Source organism: Cryptomeria japonica, chromosome 11 (genome assembly GCF_030272615.1).
Source record: "Cryptomeria japonica chromosome 11, Sugi_1.0, whole genome shotgun sequence".
NCBI lineage: Eukaryota > Viridiplantae > Streptophyta > Pinopsida > Cupressales > Cupressaceae > Cryptomeria > Cryptomeria japonica.
In genome coordinates this window covers 495,287,196-495,307,303 of record NC_081415.1, presented here as the reverse complement: position 1 = coordinate 495,307,303, position 20,108 = coordinate 495,287,196, and the positions used below count along the sequence as shown (strand labels likewise).

At 32.1% G+C, this 20,108-nt stretch overlaps 1 long non-coding RNA gene across 2 annotated transcripts; it reads left to right on the top strand.

Moving 5' to 3' along the window:
• The first annotated feature begins 5,018 nt into the window (after positions 1-5,018).
• Positions 5,019-13,280, top strand: LOC131068312 (uncharacterized). 2 transcript variants are annotated; one of them, XR_009111980.2, is made up of 5 exons: positions 5,019-5,291; positions 5,458-5,557; positions 7,680-7,804; positions 12,273-12,329; positions 12,951-13,280. It is a non-coding gene; the product is annotated as an uncharacterized LOC131068312 (long non-coding RNA). The 2 variants fall into 2 exon arrangements; XR_009111979.2 differs by having other exon boundaries at positions 5,021-5,557.
• Positions 13,281-20,108: the final 6,828 nt, after the last annotated feature.

The following is a 20,108-nucleotide window of genomic DNA, read 5'->3' as shown; positions in this document are numbered from 1 at the left end:
ATAATATTGTTGGAACATATGAGACATAAAATTTGAGCACACAAATAAAATAAACCTCACATATTCTTCTAATACAATGTCAAATTAAAGCTAAAAAATATAACCAATTAATATTTGAGGGTGATTTTTGAATGAAATTTACGTAGCTTTTGCGCATTTATTGTTGTGATTTAATTACGCAATAGAAATTTTTATAGCTTATTCTTAAGTTCAAATGCAAGGTCGAAGGAAACTTGAGGAAGAGAACATAATGAATTAAAGATATCAAGATTTCTCAACCTATACTTAATTAGCTTCCCAAAATTTTGAACCAATCTATGCTCTAATATAAACTTACAATAAATGGTAACCTGTGCTTTGTAATTGCAAGGCTGAGACACCTTTTTCTTAACAAAACTATGTATTGTCAAGCCAACATATACATACAAAATAACAACCTAATAAGAGTATACTTTTATTAGGTATGACTCGTGTCAAGATATATATTCATTACCTATGGCTATATCTAAATTAACACATCTAAGAAGCTACCTTGGCTTAGTAGATCTTAAAGTTGAAGAAAGTCTTAAACCCACCTTGGTAAGTTGGCTCATTGTTGTCCAACTTGATTGTAAGTTTGAGATCTTTATCTTGACTTTGACAATATTGGTGTTTCGGAGAAGACCTTGGTGATTCACTAATTTTAAGTTGAATTGATATTTTGGCACAACTAAGTAGATGAAGTCCTTGGTTGATATAAATAAAAGATTTTTTTTGAAAAGAAAAGTTTCTCTTGATTAGACAACTCCATGCAAGATCAAATATAAAACAAGCTTGGACGTTCGATAATAAAAAATAGAAAGAGGAAGGCAAGATAGTGATTGACAAAGGAAAGAAGATGTTTCAATTTAAGGTCCAAAGACATCAAGCCACATGGAGAGCTAAAAAAATTGGTAATTCACTTATGTTAAAAATTTAAGATACATCTAATTAGTAGGTACATTGAGTAGTGAAGGTACAAATTCACCAACTTAAGAATTCAACATCAATATACTTGTAATGGTTTAGCTACTAACATGGTTAGAATACATAGAAGATTTTATAGGCCTAAATATGAGATACAAGAATGATGCCCTTAAAAATAGAATAAATAAGGATACATCCTATTATGTCATGCAAGATTTTGGCATAAGAAATCACAATTATGAAATACTTATTTTTGTTTAATGTTCTAGTTCTCCCAATATGCCATAGCGAAGAAATTGAACATGATACACCATTCCATAATGTTAGTAAACAAACACATTCAAATGATGATTTGAGGGAAAGAGAACTAGATCAACATATAGTCTTTCTTGACCATCTTAGATAAAGATAACATCAAATTTAGGCCCAACTTTAAATACAACAAACTAAACTTGCTCAAAATAGCCAATAGTTAAACTAAAATCAGAACAGTGCTTTGCATATTCAGAACTAGATACATAACAAGTAACATAATCGATACCACAATAATAGACAAAAATAATAGTTCCCCTAATCTAATAAAAACTCAAAGATCCTCCCCAATTACATAGCCATTAGAAATGGAAAGAGAGGTAACTGGAGTTTTATGGCATCCAAAACTATCCTAATCTAATACCAAATGACATTAGAGAAAAAAGTACCAACATTCCAAGGCAATAATGATATCATTGGAGAAGAACACCTTAGATCCTTCATTAATGTTACTAATGGATATAAGATAAAGGATGAAGCTATTTGTGTAGTCATTGAAATAGAGTACTAAAGAATGGTACAAGATCCTTCTAGACAGAAACATAGGTTTATTGGATGGGTTTATGAGAGCTTTCAGATTGTAGTATGGAGAAATTAAGTCAATCCTAAGTTTACAATCCATTAGTTGACCACCATAAAGAAAAGAACAAATGAAATAGCTATTGATCACTTTAATAACAAGTTGTGATGACAATGGGAAAAGAGTAGGTTATTTAAGGTCAAATTGATCAATATTTTTGGTCCAATCTTGTGAGGTATTTGATGCAAAGTTGGGATATTACCTTTGGGATAAGAACCATAAAACATTAAGGGGAGATTAGGCCATGGAAATTAAGATTGAGAATAATAAGAAGGCTTTTGATAAAAATGTTAAGAGACGTAATGTGAAGCTCTTAAGTTCTGATGCAATCCCTTTGAAAGAAAGCCCCTCACAACTAAAGATAAACTTGGTCTTGATTTAATAGGGGAAAATAACTATCTCTCATATAAGGTTGCAAGAAATGAAAAAGGATCTTGCCACACACTTCAATGAAGGTCAAATGTTGCGTAATGGGTCCTATAATCATGGCTAGCCAGAATACAATGAAAAGCAAATAGTTTATAGACAAGAAAATAAAGGACACCAATAAAGACATACTCATAATCCCTTGAGGAAGGATCATATGAATCTCCAAGAGGATCCATTCTAGTGTACAATATATTCTACTTTCCTCATAATATAGTGAAGTGTGTTATTACAACAACAATCTAGAAGAGAGAGAGATCTCAAGTGAATATGGTGTAGCTAAATGTTATGAAGATGATGATGTGGACTATCTTGATGCCTATCAAGAGGACATGATTTCTTTATATAAGATCAAAATAGCTATCATGTAAGTTCCAAGTAAATACCAATGTAGTAGATGCATAAATAACATTTACCTTCCAATGAGGATATGATTTATCATACCAATGTAGCTATCATGTAAGTTCCAAGTAAATACCAACTAATAAATAGGCAAGTGGTTGTCAAAGGTCACATTAGAAATGCTACTGCACATGATACATTTGTTGCACATACTAACAAAAGAAAAGATAACTTGAAAGATAATGCTTAGAGAAATAAGAATATATGATTGCAAAAAGGTCACAACCAAAGAAAAAATAGTTTACTTTTGCCACCTAAATTAATATTTTATTCAAAAATTGGGCTCTTATTTGCCAAATTGATTAAAAACAAGAACGAGTTATGTATTCTCAATTGCCCATAACTTTATTTTATTCAAAATTTGGGTTCTTATTGGCTAAATTGATTAAAAACAAGAATGAGTTTTGTTTTTTCAATTCCCCATAACTTTATTTTAAATTTATATTTTAATAAAAAATAGCCAACCACTCTATTACTTAGGGTCAATTTTAGGCAAGCATTTTCATGAGGATTATGTCTAGGGGTAAATTCTTATTTAAGTATAGCTTGCTTTATCCCTAGATTTTATATATAGTTTCCTCTCTAATTTCAACAAATGTCTTTACTCAAATTATGATTGTATATCTTTGTGGAACTTAATACCAAGTCATCATTTTAGGATGCTAAAACCCCTCATTCTTGATTTTATTTCATGTCATCATAGTTCTATGAACTTCTTAGATAGTGTAAAACTTTTTTTCTTTGTGATTTTCTATCAATAGAAGTAACTTCTTATGTTGTTATTGGCACTCTACAACTCTCTTGGTCCCTTCATATTTTAATTGATGGTCAATCTTTTTTTTATATGTTTTCTTTAATATTTAATTATTTGGATAACTATTCTTGATTTACTTAATTCACTACTATAATGGCATATCCTAGACTTGTGGGATACACATTTTCTAAGTTTCCTCAAATTTAAGAATTATGAGCACACAAATATTATCATTTTCCTAGAATGTAATAAATTAATTATACTAGATAGTTTTCTCACTTTCTCATTAGATTATGAATCTTTTCTTCTTAAAACTAAAATCTATTTTTAAATTATTCTACATCAATTATCATTAATTTAATCTCATGAGTTCATATTGTATAAAATTTATTTAATTCATTAAAATTATATTTAATGTTATTTTTTAATTTATTAATACTTGTCGTTAGGCTAAGTAATATTACAACGAGTTTTCAATTTTATATTTAATTAGTTATTAAACAAATTTATTTAAACAAGATTTTTTTTAATTTTTAATTTTTTTTTAAAAATTAATCTTTTTGTTTTCTTAAAGTGTACATACAAAATTTTTATGTTTATAATTTATAAAAATGATTTTTTAGTGATATGATTGATTAAACCTATTTAGCTTTTATACACTTGATTGTAAAACAACAACACTCAATAGAATGAACACTTTTCTTTGCAATTTTTTTTTTTTTTTCCCCATAATTCTCACCATTTTTTTTCACATTAGAACTTTACAAACCCCTTGGACGTTATTGGTAGCTCCCTTAGTAAATGAAGTCATATAGTTATATGAGTACTTTTTTTTTAAGTTAAATTATATTTGATATAAAAATTATATGATTTATTTAGTTATGAATTATAAATAATAAATAATATAATAATTCGTAACTAAATCTTTATTATTTATTATATAATAATTCATAACTACATAAATAATATAATTTTAATATCAAATATATTTAACCTACTAATAGATATAGAATATATATTTTTTATTTTTAAATTCAAATAAATATTATATAATAATTTATACATTAGATAAGTATTATTTATTCTATAATTATATTATATTTAATTATTACCATTTAAAATTTATTTAATATTACATGAAAATTTGTAGATTAATTTAATATTTTTTAAATTGTAGAATAATCTTTATTTTACTTAAAGTTAAATTTGTAAAATCACATTGGCTATTTCTATTTTTAAATTAGGTAACTTCAAATCTTACATTTCATTTTAGTTTATTAATAGACTAATAATTAACTGATTCAAACAACCTTTATTTTTCAACATTAAACATAATAAAAATTAAAAAATTAAAACTTCAACCTTACATTTCATTTTGCTTGATTAATAAACTAATACTTAATTAATTCAAACAATCTTTATTTTTTAACATTAAAATATAATAAAAATAAAATAAAAATTAATAATAATAATTCTTTATCCTTTAGATTTACTACTTCTATTACAGTAACCATATACTCTCACTATATGACACTTATTTAATTAGCTATAAAGTTTAATCGTAGCAATTCTGGTTTAAAATTAAGGATCATAAAAAATTCTCTTACATTCCATTCGGAATTTTTAAAAGAAACTGTGTCAAATTTACTGTTCTTTCAAATTTTATCCTCATCCCACAAAGGAGCGTTTCCCAACGGCTCTCAAACTACAGCGATCCAGAGAATGTTTGTTATTTGTTATGTCACCGTTTAGAAAAAAGCAGATTTACCGTTGGGAAAAAAGCAGATTCTACCTCTTTTAAATGGGCGGATTATTTGAGAAGCAGCGCAGACTGTTCTTTCTTTGTTTTTCTTTGTTTAATTTTAATGTGTTGTATGTTTTATTTGGCATGGCCATGCCTCTGTTTTGAGTTCTGCTTTTAAATTTTCGTTATGTGTTTTCAGTTTCTGATCTTTAATTCTTCTGTTTGTATTCCATCGTGTTTGAATTCTTTTATTTATTTATTTTTCTTGGTATTTTGTATATTTTCTTTCTGTAGGTGGTGATTTTTTAATGAGGTATGGAGGCAGGCAGCAGCAGCAAGGAGAACTGTACATTCGACCCAGTGGTTAATTGGAGATGTGGCCAGAAAATACTCAGTACATTTCTTACTCCCCCAATCTATTTGCTGTGTTTCCTTTTTTCGTTTTAGATGATTTATTTGTTCTAATTAATTGATGTACAAGGGAATTTGGTGTATATTGCAATATTAGCGATGATCTGTTTTAAGTTTTTTAACTATAGGTACATGGTAAGGATATTATCTGTTGAAGTTTGAGGTTTACATGTTACTGTAGTCAATTCTTTAGGATCAGATGCTCATCAGGCTCAAGAATGATTTTCACATCCTGTTTCAATTTCACATCTTAGATTCTGGTGGTGTCCCTACATCTGTTTGTTATCTAGATGATAGTCAAGATGCTCTATAATTACATATATAAATTCTTGGTCAGTATAAATAATTATGTCTGAAAAGTTATCAGAGTTTGTTGGATCCTCAATATAGAAATTATCTGCAGCCCTCTTTGCACTCTGAAACCTAACAACAGGGGCCCTAGTCATGCCATCTCTGAGAAGAATGCTTGTAACCCCACCACTCATAAAAATGGCCTTGCAATCTATGTTGGTGCTGGCTACCAGACAACCTTTAATGGTTGCCATGGGCACCATGTACTCAGACCCATTAACTAGCAAAGGCCCTGCCACACCCACAGGGACTTTTACATAACCCAGAGGCATCTCACATCACTGCCCAAGAATGGACTGATAATTAAATCCCTCCAAGGGCAACCCATCAAGGGATCTTCAAGGCAGTCCTCCTCACAGAGGCAGCTCTCTTGCAGTCCCCAAGGGAGGATTCAAGAGAATAGGATGCTACAGTACCATTACATACAGCAGCTGCAATGTTAGCATCCTCATTGTCACCAAGGGCAATTCCTTTGAGCTGGACCTCAGGTTTCCTAAAAACAATTTCTTCTTTGGCTGCCATCTCACAGGTTGTTGGAGGGGTGTTGAAATCTGCCTCCATGTTAAAATCATCCCAGGAGCCATCATTGCCTTTGCTAATGAAGTTTTGCACATAATCAATGCCAAAGAATCCAAGCAAATAAATTGAGGAAGACAACTGTGCTACATTGGCCACAAGTTCCCCAAAGTTGACAGCATGGGGTGTTGAGGCCTGATCTTCTCCCTCCATCTCGCGATCAGGCGATATGATGCAGCGAAGAAGAGCACAAAAAAGAACTTATTGGTGAGTCCCAAGGGAAGAAGCAGGGCATCAGATTCTAACATCACTGAATTTGAAATTCTCATTGGTGTTCTTCCTCTTTGAACCATCGCTACCACTGCCCATGTTTCTTGATATCACAGCAATAATTAACTTTTTCACCATTCTTAACCTCCAGCTTTGATTTCCTCAGCCCAGCAACAGCCATTGTACGGACTGTTTTCTGTGCTGTTGGGTGTTGATATATGCATTTGTTGCATCTATTTAATAATTTATAGAGGGATCGGGGGATCAAATGGTGGTGTCTCTACTAAACTTGTTACACTAGGGGAGGTCCATGTGAAAATTTATTTGCAGTTGCGCTGCAATGAATAAAATATTGGGTTACAGCACTGAATTTTTTTTGGGCATAAAAACTTTTGGGGTTGAAAGTAGTGACTACTGTTTTACAGAACTTAACAATTGGATAGGACCATGATTCTGCTTAATCTAATTTTCATCAATTCTTAACCTATAGAAGTGAGTTTGTGATCTTTCTCACACAAAGAGAGATTTCTTAATTATTTCTTTATCAAGTTGCCAATTTCTTACCAATAGCATTGTTAAACTGTCTATCACCAAGCTACTTGTTTTGCACAAATAATCTATAGATCATGCTTTATCCTGATTTTCTGGCAGTGAAATCTTGATTGGGTAATTGAAGTAAGATTCGTTTCAAATTTCAATGATTTAAATGAATGTTTGGAATGTTCTGTTTACCTGTCATTCAATATTGTTAGTTTCTTTGTCTATTTTTCTATTTATTTCTTTATCTATTATATGTCATCCTATTTTTGTTTGTCATCCTCTGTTTTTATTTCTCCTATGAGTTCAACTTTTATATGTTGTTATGTATTTTTCTTTTGCATTCTTATAATTTATGTGTAGATTTTTGTTTTTAAGTTTTATTAGATTTGTGTATTTATCTCTTTCTATGGGTGATGATTTTTCAATAGGGGATAGTATAAGCACTCGCAGTGATAAGGAGGAGGAGAAAAATAAGCACTGGCAATGATAAGGAGGGGGAGGGGAAAAGAAGCAGAATTACACATCACAACTATCAGGAATTACACCACACCATGTACCAACCTTTGAATTTGTATATCACAAGCACTCTTAGATTGAGTACTGAAATTTCCTTCTACAATCAGTTTTTAAATTCTTTCATTCATGTAGATTTATTTAATTCAAGGTTAAAACTTTTGAAAATAATCTACCATATTTACCTCTTCATTCACTTTATTTGGTTTGATTTAAAAATATTTTAAAAAAATAGATTATATAACTTACGAATTTATCATTTTCTTTATTTGAGTTTTCAATTGTCTGAAAACTTTTCTGCACCATTCCTACAGATATTATAAATTTTGATGAAAAATATTAAATAAAAATTTAGATTGGATAAATCATTGGACTTCTACAATTGCTGTCTTAATTCTTTTATAGTGTTGGTGCATAAGGCTTGGCATGATGACCTCGCACTTTACATTTCCTACTATGTTTTCTGCTATTAGCTGGTATCTTATAGTGAGCTGTAAAAGGCAGCATGATACTGTAGCCAGTGACATCCATATCAACAAATTTAGATAAGTATCATGTTTTCAATCTACTACTTTTTGGATGGAAGTACTTTTTGAGAGTCTCATTCATTAATGTTTGCAATCACATAAGTATAGACTACTTACCACAAGTGCATGTGAATTGCAGACAGCAAAGAATGGCAGCATCGACTCCCCACATAATTCTAGGATGAAGTCATTTCGTGCACCCATTCCAAATTCCATAGGGGATAATGCATAATCAATTTGAGACAAGATTTGTGGTTATTATCACAAAGCCATAGTTGTAGTTTTATGAAAACAAATTCAGGTAGTAGTTGTAGCTTTTATCATAAGGTTGAATTGAGGACATAGCTGTAGTTCTTAGTATGAAGTCAAACTGGCACCCTAGTTATTCTTATTATGAGGCATATGACAAAATTTGAAAATTGTTTTTATATTTTTAAGGAGAAAACTGTACACCCTTACACACTTGCACCTCTTGTTTTGTGTCAGTTTGTGCTAACAACTTAGTACATGTTCCTAGCACATTTTTGGAGTCTATTGATGCATGCACTGACCCAAAACCTATTTTCAGCACTCCGATATGCCTCATTAGATTTCTCAAAACACTTTGTTGCATAACCTGAAACATTCCCCATGCCAGAATGGATCACACTAGCAATTTTGTCCCCTCAACAGAATCACAGCTGCAATCTCACCACCTTTCCCAAATTTCAATATTCCAATTTCATGGGCAGCATTCTCAAATATGACTGTTGCCCATTGACAGCTGCACTAAACAATAAGGTTCAAATTTGGTGTCTAGGGCATGTATTGAACGGGATAATCCTTACTGACATTTTACAAATACCAACGCATCATTGATCACATTGAAAGGACAACACATTCACACATTTGTCTCTAACTCTGTAATATTTTGTAGGTTCACATTGACCTCTATGTCTACATCAGAACCAGTATCCAACTCCACAATCTCTTTCAATTTTCTTGTAACTTAGTTTGAGGTTTGCCTAAGGCACAAGGAAGTCTTGTACAATAACCCTTGCACAACAAACTCATGGTGCTCCTTAACAACATCATCTTCTTCCTTCCTTCAAATTCCAGTAGGCGAATAGTAGTACAAATAATGCAGATCAAATTTCACACAAAAAGGATTGTAAAAATCAAGATCATGCCACTAGACAAGATCACTGATATGATTTTGTTTTCAAACTCTCATCTTTTCATAGTCCAGTTTCAGAGTTCAATTTTAAAAGTTTCAAGGTACACACAATCACAACCCTATTATATATCAACACATTTTCAATTGCAATCCCGGTTAGCATACATTAGTCAATTTAACAGATATATCTCATATACCTAAAGTAATAATTGTGTTTAATCAACTTATTCCTTCGCTAGCATTTTAGATAGATATTTGTAGTGTGTGAGTTTATCTGAATACATAACTTACATGCTTATCCCTTTAGGTTTAGATCCCTAATTTTTATCATTATTTTTCAAGTTTTGCTCTTTGTGTTTCACTGAGGGTTATGCCCTTAGTTGAATGTAATCTTTCAGTGTTCCCTCCCACTTCTCATTGATATTTGTAGTGTGTGAGTTTATCTGAATACATAACTTACATGCTTATCCCTTTAGGTTTAGATCCCTAATTTTTATCATTATTTTCAAGTTTTGCTCTTTGTGTTTCACTGAGGGTTATGCCCTTAGTTGAATGTAATCTCTCAGTGTTCCCTCCCACTTCTCATTGATTGTATTTCATTATCAATCATTCACCATGGATTCCAGAAAGCCCTTGTCCTTGGCTTCCATTTCTACTTACGTCAAGGATCTTAATGTGTTTTCACAAGTTCATCAAACCCACCCTTCAGACTTTGAAGATCTCATTTACTTTTATGAAAATGAGGGTGCTCTGTGTTTCCTAGAGATACATTGGTTCAACTTGTTGTCAACTTTTTATACTTCGCAAAACTTGTTCATTTCCTTAAAGATTTTAGTTCATTTGTTCATGACATGCATAATAATCATATTTCATGCATGACATATGCTAATGATGCATTTAGTGATGATGATACTCCACCTTATTCAGCTACACATGATGCTAAATTGGAGATGCGGCCAGAAAACACTCAGTACATTTCTTACTCCCCCAATCTATTTGCTGTGTTTCCTTTTTTCGTTTTAGATGATTTATGTGTTCTAATTAATTGATGTACAAGGGAATTTGGTGTATATTGCAATCATAGCGATAATCTGTTTTAAGTTTTTTAACTATAGGTACATGGTAAGGATATTATCTGTTGAAGTTTGAGATTTTCATGTTACTGTAGTCAATTCTTTAGGATCAGATGCACATCAGGCTCAAGAATGATTTTCACATCCTCTTTCAATTTCACATCAATTTTCATAAAAAGTTAGATTCTGGTGGTGTCCCTACATCTCTTTGTTATCAATATGATAGTCAAGATGCTCTATAATTATATAAATAAATTCTTGATCAGTTTAAATAATTATGTCTGACAAGTTATCAGAGTTTGTGGGATCCTCAATATAGAACTTGTCTGCAACCCTCTTTGCACTCTGAAACCTAACAACAGGGGCCCTAGTCATGCCATCTCTGAGAGGAATGCTTGTAGCCCCACCACTCATAAAAATAGCCTTGCAACCTATGTTGGTGCTGGCCACCACACAACCTTCTGTGGTTGCCATGGGTACCATGTACTCAGACCCATTAACTAGCAAAGGCCCTGCCACACCCACAGGGACTTTTACATAACCCAGAGGCATCTCACAGCACTGCCCAAGAATGGACTGATAATTAAATCCCTCCAAGGGCAACCCATCAAGGGATCTCCCAGTCATGAGGTCCAAGGCAGTCCTCCTCACAGAGGCAGCTCTCTTGCAGTCCCCAAGGGAGGATTCAAGAGAATAGGATGCTATAGTACCATTACATACAGCAACTGCAATGTTTGCATCCTCATTGTCACCAAAGGGCAATTCCTTTGAGCTGGACCTCAGGTTTCCTAAAGACAATTTCTTCTTTGGCTGCCATCTCACAGGTTGTTGGAGGAGTGTTGAAATATGATGCAGCGAAGAAGAGCACAATAAAGAACTTATTGGTGAGTCCCAAGGGAAGAAGCAGGGCATCAGATGCTAACATCTTTGAATTGAAATTCTCATTGTTGTTCTTCCTCTTTGAACCATCGCTACCACTGCCCATTTTTCTTGATATCACAGCAATAATTAACTTTTTCACCATTCTTCATCTCCAGCTTTAATTTCCTCAGCCCAGCAACAGTCATCGTACGGACTGTTTTCTGTGCTGTTGGGTGTTGATATATGCATTTGTTGCATCTATCTAATAATTTATAGAGGGATCAGGGGATCAAATGGTGGTGTCTCTACTAAACTTGTTAGAGTAGGGGAGGTCCATGTGAAATTTATTTGTACTTGCGCTAGAATGAATAAAAAATATTGGGTTATAGCACTGATTTTTTTTTTTGACACGGGGTTGAAAGTAGTGACTACTGTTTTACAAAAAATAAAAAATTGGATAGGACCATGATTCTGCTTAATCTAATTTTCATCAATTCTAAACGTATAGAAGTGAGTTTGTGATCTTTCTCACACACAGATTTCTTAATTATTTCTTTATCTAGCTGCCAATTTCTTACCAATAGCATTGTTAAACTGTCTATCATCAAGCTTTACTTGTTTTGCATTAATAATCTATAGATCATGCTTTATTCTGATTTTCTGGCAGTGAAAGCTTGCTTGGGTAATTGAAGTAAGATTCATTTCAATGATTTAAATGAATGTTTGGAATGTTCTGTTTACCTGCCATTCAATATTGTTAGTTTCTTTGTGTATTTTTCTATTTATTTCTTTATTTATTATTTGTCATTTTATTTTTGTTTGTCATTCATCTGTTTTTATTTCTCCTGTGAGTTCCACTTTTTTATGTTGTTATGTATTGGCAATGATAAGGAGGAGGAGGAAAAAAGAAGCAGAATTACACATCACAACTATCAGGAATTACATCAGGTACCAACATTTGAATTTGTATATTACAAGCACCACTTAGATTGAGTACTGAAATTTCCTTCCACAATCATTTTTTAAATGCTTTCATTCATGTAGATTTATTTAATTCAAGGTTAAACTTTTGAAAATAATCTACCATATTTACCTCTTCATTCACTTAACTTAGTTTGATTGTAAATATTTTAAAAAGGTAGATTATATAACTTATTATTTCTTTGATTAATTGAATTTTGAATTATCTGAAAACCCAACCCTTCTGCACCATTCCTACAGATACTATAAATTTTGATGAAAAATAATAAATAAAAATTTAGATTGAATAAATCATAGGACTTCTACAATTGCTGTCTTAATTCTTTTATAATGGTTGTGCATAAGACTTGGCATGATGACCTTACACTTTACATTTCCTACCATGTTTTCTGTTCTTAGCTGGAATCTTATAGTGACCTGTAAAAGGTAGCATGATATTGTAGCCAGTGGCATCCACATCAACAAATTTAGATAAGAATAATGTTTTCAATCTACTACCTTTTTGGATGGAAGTACTTTTTGAGAGTCTCATACATTGATGTTTACAATCACATAATTCTACTTACCACAAGTACATTTGAATCGCAGACAGCAAAGAATGGCAGGATCGACTCCCCACATGATTCTAGGATGAAGTCATTTCATGCACCCATTCCAAATTCCATAGGGGATAATGCATAATCAATTTGAGACAAGATTTGTGGTTATTATCACAAAGCCATAGTTGTAGTTTTATGAGAACAAATTCAGGTCATAGTTATAGTTTTTATTATGAGGTTGAATTGAGGCCATAGCTGTAGTTCTTAGTATGAAGCCAAACTGGCACCCTAGTTATTCTTATTATGAGGTATGTGACAAAATTTGAAAATTGTATTTATTATTGTAAAGGAAAAAAATGCACACCCTTACACACTTGCACCTCTTGTTTTGTGTCAATTTGTGCTGACAACTTAGTACATGTTTCTGCTCTGGCACATGTTTTTGGAGTCTATTGGTGCATGCACTGACCAAAAACCCATTTCAGCACTCTGATATGCCTCATTAGACTTCTCAGCCCCATCCCAGAATGGATCACACCAGCAATTTTGTCCTCTAAACAGAATCACAGCTGCAATCTCACTACCTTTCCCAAATTTTAATATTCCAATCTCATGGCATGGAATAATCTTTACTGTCATTTTACAAATACAGACGCATCATTGATCGCATTGAAAGGACAACACATTCACACATTTGTCTCTAATTGTGTAATATTTTGTAGATTCACAGTGACCTCTATGTCTACATCAGAATCAGCATCCAACTCCACAATCTCTTTCACCTTTGTTGTAACTTAGTCTAAGGTTTGCCTAAGGCACAACCAAGTCTTATACAATAACACTTGCACAACAAACCCGTGGTGCTCCTTAACAACATCATCTTCTTCCTTCCTTGAAATTATAGCAGGCAAACAGGTCGTGCATATGCAGATCAAATTTCACACAAAAAAGGATTTCAAAAATCAAGATAATGCCACTAGACACTGTTGTGATTTTTCTTTCAAACTCTCATCTTTTCATAATCCAGTTCCAAAATTAAATTTTCAAAGTTGTCTCAGCATGTCATCAATTACGATTCACGTTTCAAGGTACACAATTTCATAATCCTATTATACTTCAGCACAGGCTTATTGCAATCCCAGTTAGCATACATTAGTCAATTCATCATATGCTTCTCCTATACCTATAGTGACAATTGTGTTTATTCAACTTATTCCTTTGCTAGCATTGTATTTCTTTATTAATCATTCACCATGAATTCCAGAAAGCCCTTGTCCTTGGCTTCCATTTCTACTTCAAGGATCTTAAGGGGTTTTCACAAGTTCATCAAACCCACCCTTCAGCCTTTGAAGATCTCATTTACTTTTATCAAAACGAGGGTGCTCTGTGTTTTCTAGAGATACATTGCTTGTCAACTTCGTAGAACTTGTTCATACCTTGAAGATTTTACTTCATTTATTCATGATAATGATGCATTTAGTGATGATGATACTCCGCCTTATTCAAGTACACATGATGTTACTTTGCTTAATTATAATGATACTCCACAAGTCGCCCATGGTTATAATGATGCATCTAGTGATGGTGATACTCCACCTTATTCAACTACACATGAATCCATTTTGTTTAATGATGCTAATATTCCTCACGTGGTCCATGATAGTCCTTCCTCTCTAACCCTTGGTTAATGGTATATTGATGATTTGGCACTTAGGGACACTCAAGTGATGAGCATTCTTTATCCTTTACTTCACATGATATTAGTGATGACTCCTTATTAAATGATAAACTGGCTCATTTTGTGGCTACTATCAGCAAAGACTTGATGCTTGATGGATTTAATGGTAATAAAGATGCCTCTATGCATGTCAAATCATTTCTGCTGCTATGTTATCAGTGTATCCATGATGATGTGTTCCTTCTTGGGACATTTAGAGAAGTTTTAATGAAGTCTTACATAGCTTGATATGTACCATACTTCATTCATTGTGCTTGGACATGCTTTCATAGATTACTTCACTCTCGGCCTTGGAACATGCTTGTCTCATGATTCTCATCTTTCACCTTCTAGTGATCATCCTAGGAAGATCTTAAGGCTTCATCTATGTATCATGTTGAAACACCACTTTTAGAAGCCCATGAGGACTAACCTATGGATTATTTTATTTCTTTGCATGATGTATCTTTTGAGAACTATAAAGTACACGATGTTCATAATGCCTCACCTGCACACCAACATAAACAAACAAATGGTTTAGATATACAAAAAAGAAGAACAACAACATGAGCATCTCTTACAACTCTTACTATGCTTATGTGAAGATGCTAAGCAAATAACGATCAATCTATTACATCTTCCTCCACCATTCCACATGACATTGATATGCATAAGGCCATGGAGAATTTCTTTAATGATGAACATCTCTAGCCCCATTGTCTAAGCTTAAGCAAATAACGATCAATCTATTACATCTTCCTCCACCATTCCACATGACATTGATATGCATAAGGCCATGGAGAATTTCTTTAATGATGAACATCTCTAGCCCCATTGTCTAAGCTAAGCCAATAACGATCAATCGATTACATCTTCCTCCACCATTCCACATGACATTGATATGCATAAGGCCATGGAGAATTTCTTTAATGATGAACATCTGTAGCCCCATTGTTTCCTCTTTGCCACATGAGCTTCCACATCAAATTGGTCATCATCATGAACAAATTACAAAATGTAGAGAATTGTATTAATGACTTGCAAAACCTTCAAAAGAAGGTCTACACTAGTTGCCGTATGCACCACCATTGTTATAGACAATATAAAATTTGATGAAAATAAATGAAAGCTTAGTGCAAACTGGGCTGAGTAAATAATATTTTTTACTGCTTTAATTTTTTTACAATATTTGTAGGGATTCTTTATTTCAATTGATCTTTGCATCTGGGTGGTTAATTTTGACATTATCTTTGCCATTCTTCATGGTTTCTGAATTTCTAAATTATTTAATCCACAATTTATATCTAAAGTTTTCTAACATTTCATTTATTTAATTGTACCCTAAAAATTAACATAGTTCTTTTACCCACAAATGTGTGATGTAGAAAGGTCAACATTGCTCACTATGTCACATTTTAATTTTTAGATCCAAATCTTACTTTATACAGTCTAACACAACAGATTAGTTAAGTCTGCAGTCTTATCATTTATAATCCATACTTGAGACTACATTAATTGTGATTCACTCACAATATGACATCTACAATTTCTTGAAGTGTGATAGTTTGTATCATTCTTGAACCCAAAAATCCATATGAGACTTGCTTCACCAAATGTTTTAAATCTATTTAACAACTTTAAAATGGATTTTGGATTTCAAAATTAATTTTAGTTGATTGCATAACTGAAATCCACAGTTTGACTGAGTATAAATTTGTAGGTATCGTAAACCATAGAAGTCATCTTAACCATATTTCAAACTCCTAGTAAGCCTTCAACAAGTGTGGAATTGTGGCTATGAACTCAGGGCTAAGAAGTCTAATCCAATCCACTTAGTTGATGGGGTGAAGTCCAGTTATTTTAAACTTTAAGCACTTTTATAATAAAACAAAAAAATCTGTGTTTATTGCTTCACTTAGAGAAAATTTTAGTTATATTGTTTCACTTAGTTCATCTCCAGATTGTGCCTTGCTTTCCTTTTTCCTGTTCAAATTTTCATTGTCATGTTTTGGGTTGTTACTGAAAAACATGCATTGCATCCTTTAGTTATGTTTCTAAATACTTCATTGGAGGCCTAAACTAGGGCCATTATTATCAGTTCTTGGATTGTTCCTTTTGAAAAATTAGCTGATATTGCAGTTGAAGTGGAGCAATTGCTATTAAGGTTTAAATGCATTTAAACTTTTTGGGTTTCAGTTATAAGCATTCTTTGAGAAGAATTCTACGCAAACTTATATTTACTGTTGTAGGATTGCTTTTTCTTATAGATTGCTTTAATTTTACTCTCTTATATAATGCAGCACAGTAATGTTTCCCCCTAGATATTCTCTGTATATAATTTCAATGGTTGCAAAAATTGAAATCGTAGGACCTTGCATTGTAAAGTTTACTGGTATTATGTCTGGTGAAGAATATATTGTTTATATCGTATATCGTGTTATAATTTTTTTTTAATCTTATTTTGAGGATGGATCAAGTGCATTCCAATAAATTAATAGAAAAAAATATACACGATCAAATTTAAAAATTAGCAAACTAATTCATTTGAATATTTTATAATTAAAAATTTTCAGATTTTTATTCTAAATTAATTTAGAGTTTTGAAGTTATAATGGAGAACCTTACGGAATGGATTGTTAAGACACGTTTTTGTTGTATTGAAATTTTGAGTTATAATGGGGAGCCTTATCCCTGCCTATGAAGGGATTTATTATGTAGGTAGGTGTTTTCTTTGTGAAAGAGATTAAGTTCTTACATTTCCTTTGTGAAATGTAATGTAGTTTCCTCTGTCCATGTTTCCTGAAACGCTTCTGGTGCAAACTGTAAACCAAACTTACAGGGGATAAATTCCAGAAATCTGTACGCTATTTCCAAATTTGCTTCCCTTAATCTTGAGATAAAGTTGCAATTCACACCATAAAGAATACAAACTCAAATTTGTAGGTAAAGAAAGGAAACCTCCAATTTCAAAAATGGTGGAAGACATATATGCTTTTACCTTTCTAATTTAGAGGCTGCATACATATAGAAGTTTGCGGACCATCCAGTGTCCAGGGCTGCTATATTTGGTGGCGTTATCCATCTGTATATCACTGCTGCTCTATACGCCACTAAATGTTTCATCATTTTAACATAGAGGATTACAGTGAAGATAATTAGGGAGGCCAAGTACCAACTGAACTGCAGATTGGCTCTCATGTTAGCCCCCTGTTCATCGCACCTCACCACCATATGACCGTGCTCTGCTTTCATTGTACACGCTTTTGGAATAAACGCAGGAATCCACAGCATGAATCCCATGCGTACAAACCATAATCCCTGAAATCTAAAAAGATCTTAGGAAAAGGGAACTCTAAAATAGTGGAGGCCAGGCTAACCAGAACTATAAGTTGTAGCAGCATATTACCCCTTTACCCCTCGCCCCCATGTGATCAGCGGAGTATAGATGGAACAGCAATAATTCCTTGCTGAACGCCAGCGTGGCAATGACGTGGAGCATCCCGCGTGGCACGTGGAGCTGAAGAAAAATATGGCAAAAGAGATTTGAAACGTGTTTAATTTAATCTAAAACGTATTTTTCAGCATTGCCTCTAATTAGTTTAACATGAATATATTCTTTTTTAATTAGTGTTGTGTTATTAGCCATAGCAATTGCAATTGTTACATGTCTATTTAGTGTGTTTTATTTTGGTAATCTATTTTTTTTGAGTTTGAATAATGATTGGCTTATTGTCTATTAGAATTTGGGTTTGAATTTTGGTGATTTATATTTGATTCATTTTGAAATTTACTTTGCATGCTTGAATTTTAACACTTTGGCCTTCATTTTGGTTGCATTTATTGTTTATATGAAGTTTGTGTTTGAGCTTTCACATACATTAAAATTATTTATTTTAATTTATTTGAAGTGATTTTCAAACTTATCTATTTAGTTTGTTTTGGGATCTATTAAATTGAATGTTAACATTTGACATTCACTTTGTTTGCATTTATTATTATTTATATGATGTTTGTGTTTGAACTTTAGCATAAATTAGTTGTTTGTGGGAAGTGTGTTTGATATATATAGACGTTTACTATTTGAACTTTGACATTCAATTTGTATACATGTTTGAATCTTAACATCCTCTTATTGTATTTTTAAATTTTGTGTGAAATGTGTGGGTGGACATTGAAATTCCCTTGCTGTTTGTGTGAAATTTGTGTGAAGTTTATTTTAACTTTAGCATTTACTTTGTGTCATGTTTGAACTAACTATATGTGGGATGCATTTATATTTGAAATTTCACATTTACTTTGTGTAAAATATTTACTAGTTGACATTCACTTATGTGTGAAATGTGTGTTTGAACAAATTATGTATGAAATGAACTAATGTTGCATGAAATGTATTTGAACTTTCACATTTGCTTTGTGTAAAGAATATAGTAAACTCTAACATTCACTTATCAATGTTTAAACTTCACTTTTAATTTGTATGAAGAGTGTGCTAGCTTTGACATTCACTTTTGTTGTATGTTTGAAGAAAACTACATGTGAAATGAACAAACTTTGTGTGAAATGTAGGATGCCTTTATATTTGAAATATCAATTCACCTTGTTTAAAATATGTACTAGTTGACATTCAATTATGTGTGAAATCTATATTTGAAATGAACAAAAGTTGTGTGAAAATATTTGGTATGTGTGTATGATTGAACTATACTTTCACCTTGTACGAAGAATGCACCAATTTTGATATTCACTTTTGTTGTTCATTTGAACAAATTGTTTTTGAAATGAACAAAACTTTATGTCAATTGTGTCTTAACTTTACACATTCACATTTTGTGTGTTTATATCATGTGTGGTTAAGCTAATTTTATATGAAGATTATTTCAACTCTAGCATTTACTTTGTGTGTTATAACCAAATTTCACACACTTCATGTAAAATGTGTACTAGTTAACATTCACTTATGTGTGAAGTGTGTTTGAACAAAATATGTGTGAAGTGAACTAATGTTGCATGAAATGTATTTGAACTTTTACATTCACTTTTTGTAAAGATTATAGTAAAAATTAACATTCATTTATCATGTTTAAACTCTTGCTTTTACTTTATATATGTTTGAAGTGTGCATTTGAACAAGCTATATGTGAAATGAATAAAATTTGTGTGAAATTTGTTTTAAATTTGAGCAATTTACTATATTTGTATTTTGGCATGTGTGTATGTTTGAACTTCATTTTCACTTTGTAGAAAGAGTGTACTAACTTTGAATTCACTTTTGTTGTATGTTTAAACTTGGTCATTTTTAGTACTTATTTTGATTATCAATTTTGAGTACCCATTTTGATGACCGCTTTTTAGTTTCTATTTTGATGATTATTTTTTATGACCCATTTTTAGTACTCATTTTTAGTACTCATTTTGATGATTCATTTGAGTACCCATTTTAACGAGTTATTTTGATGATCCATTTTGATGATTCATTTTGATGACCTATTT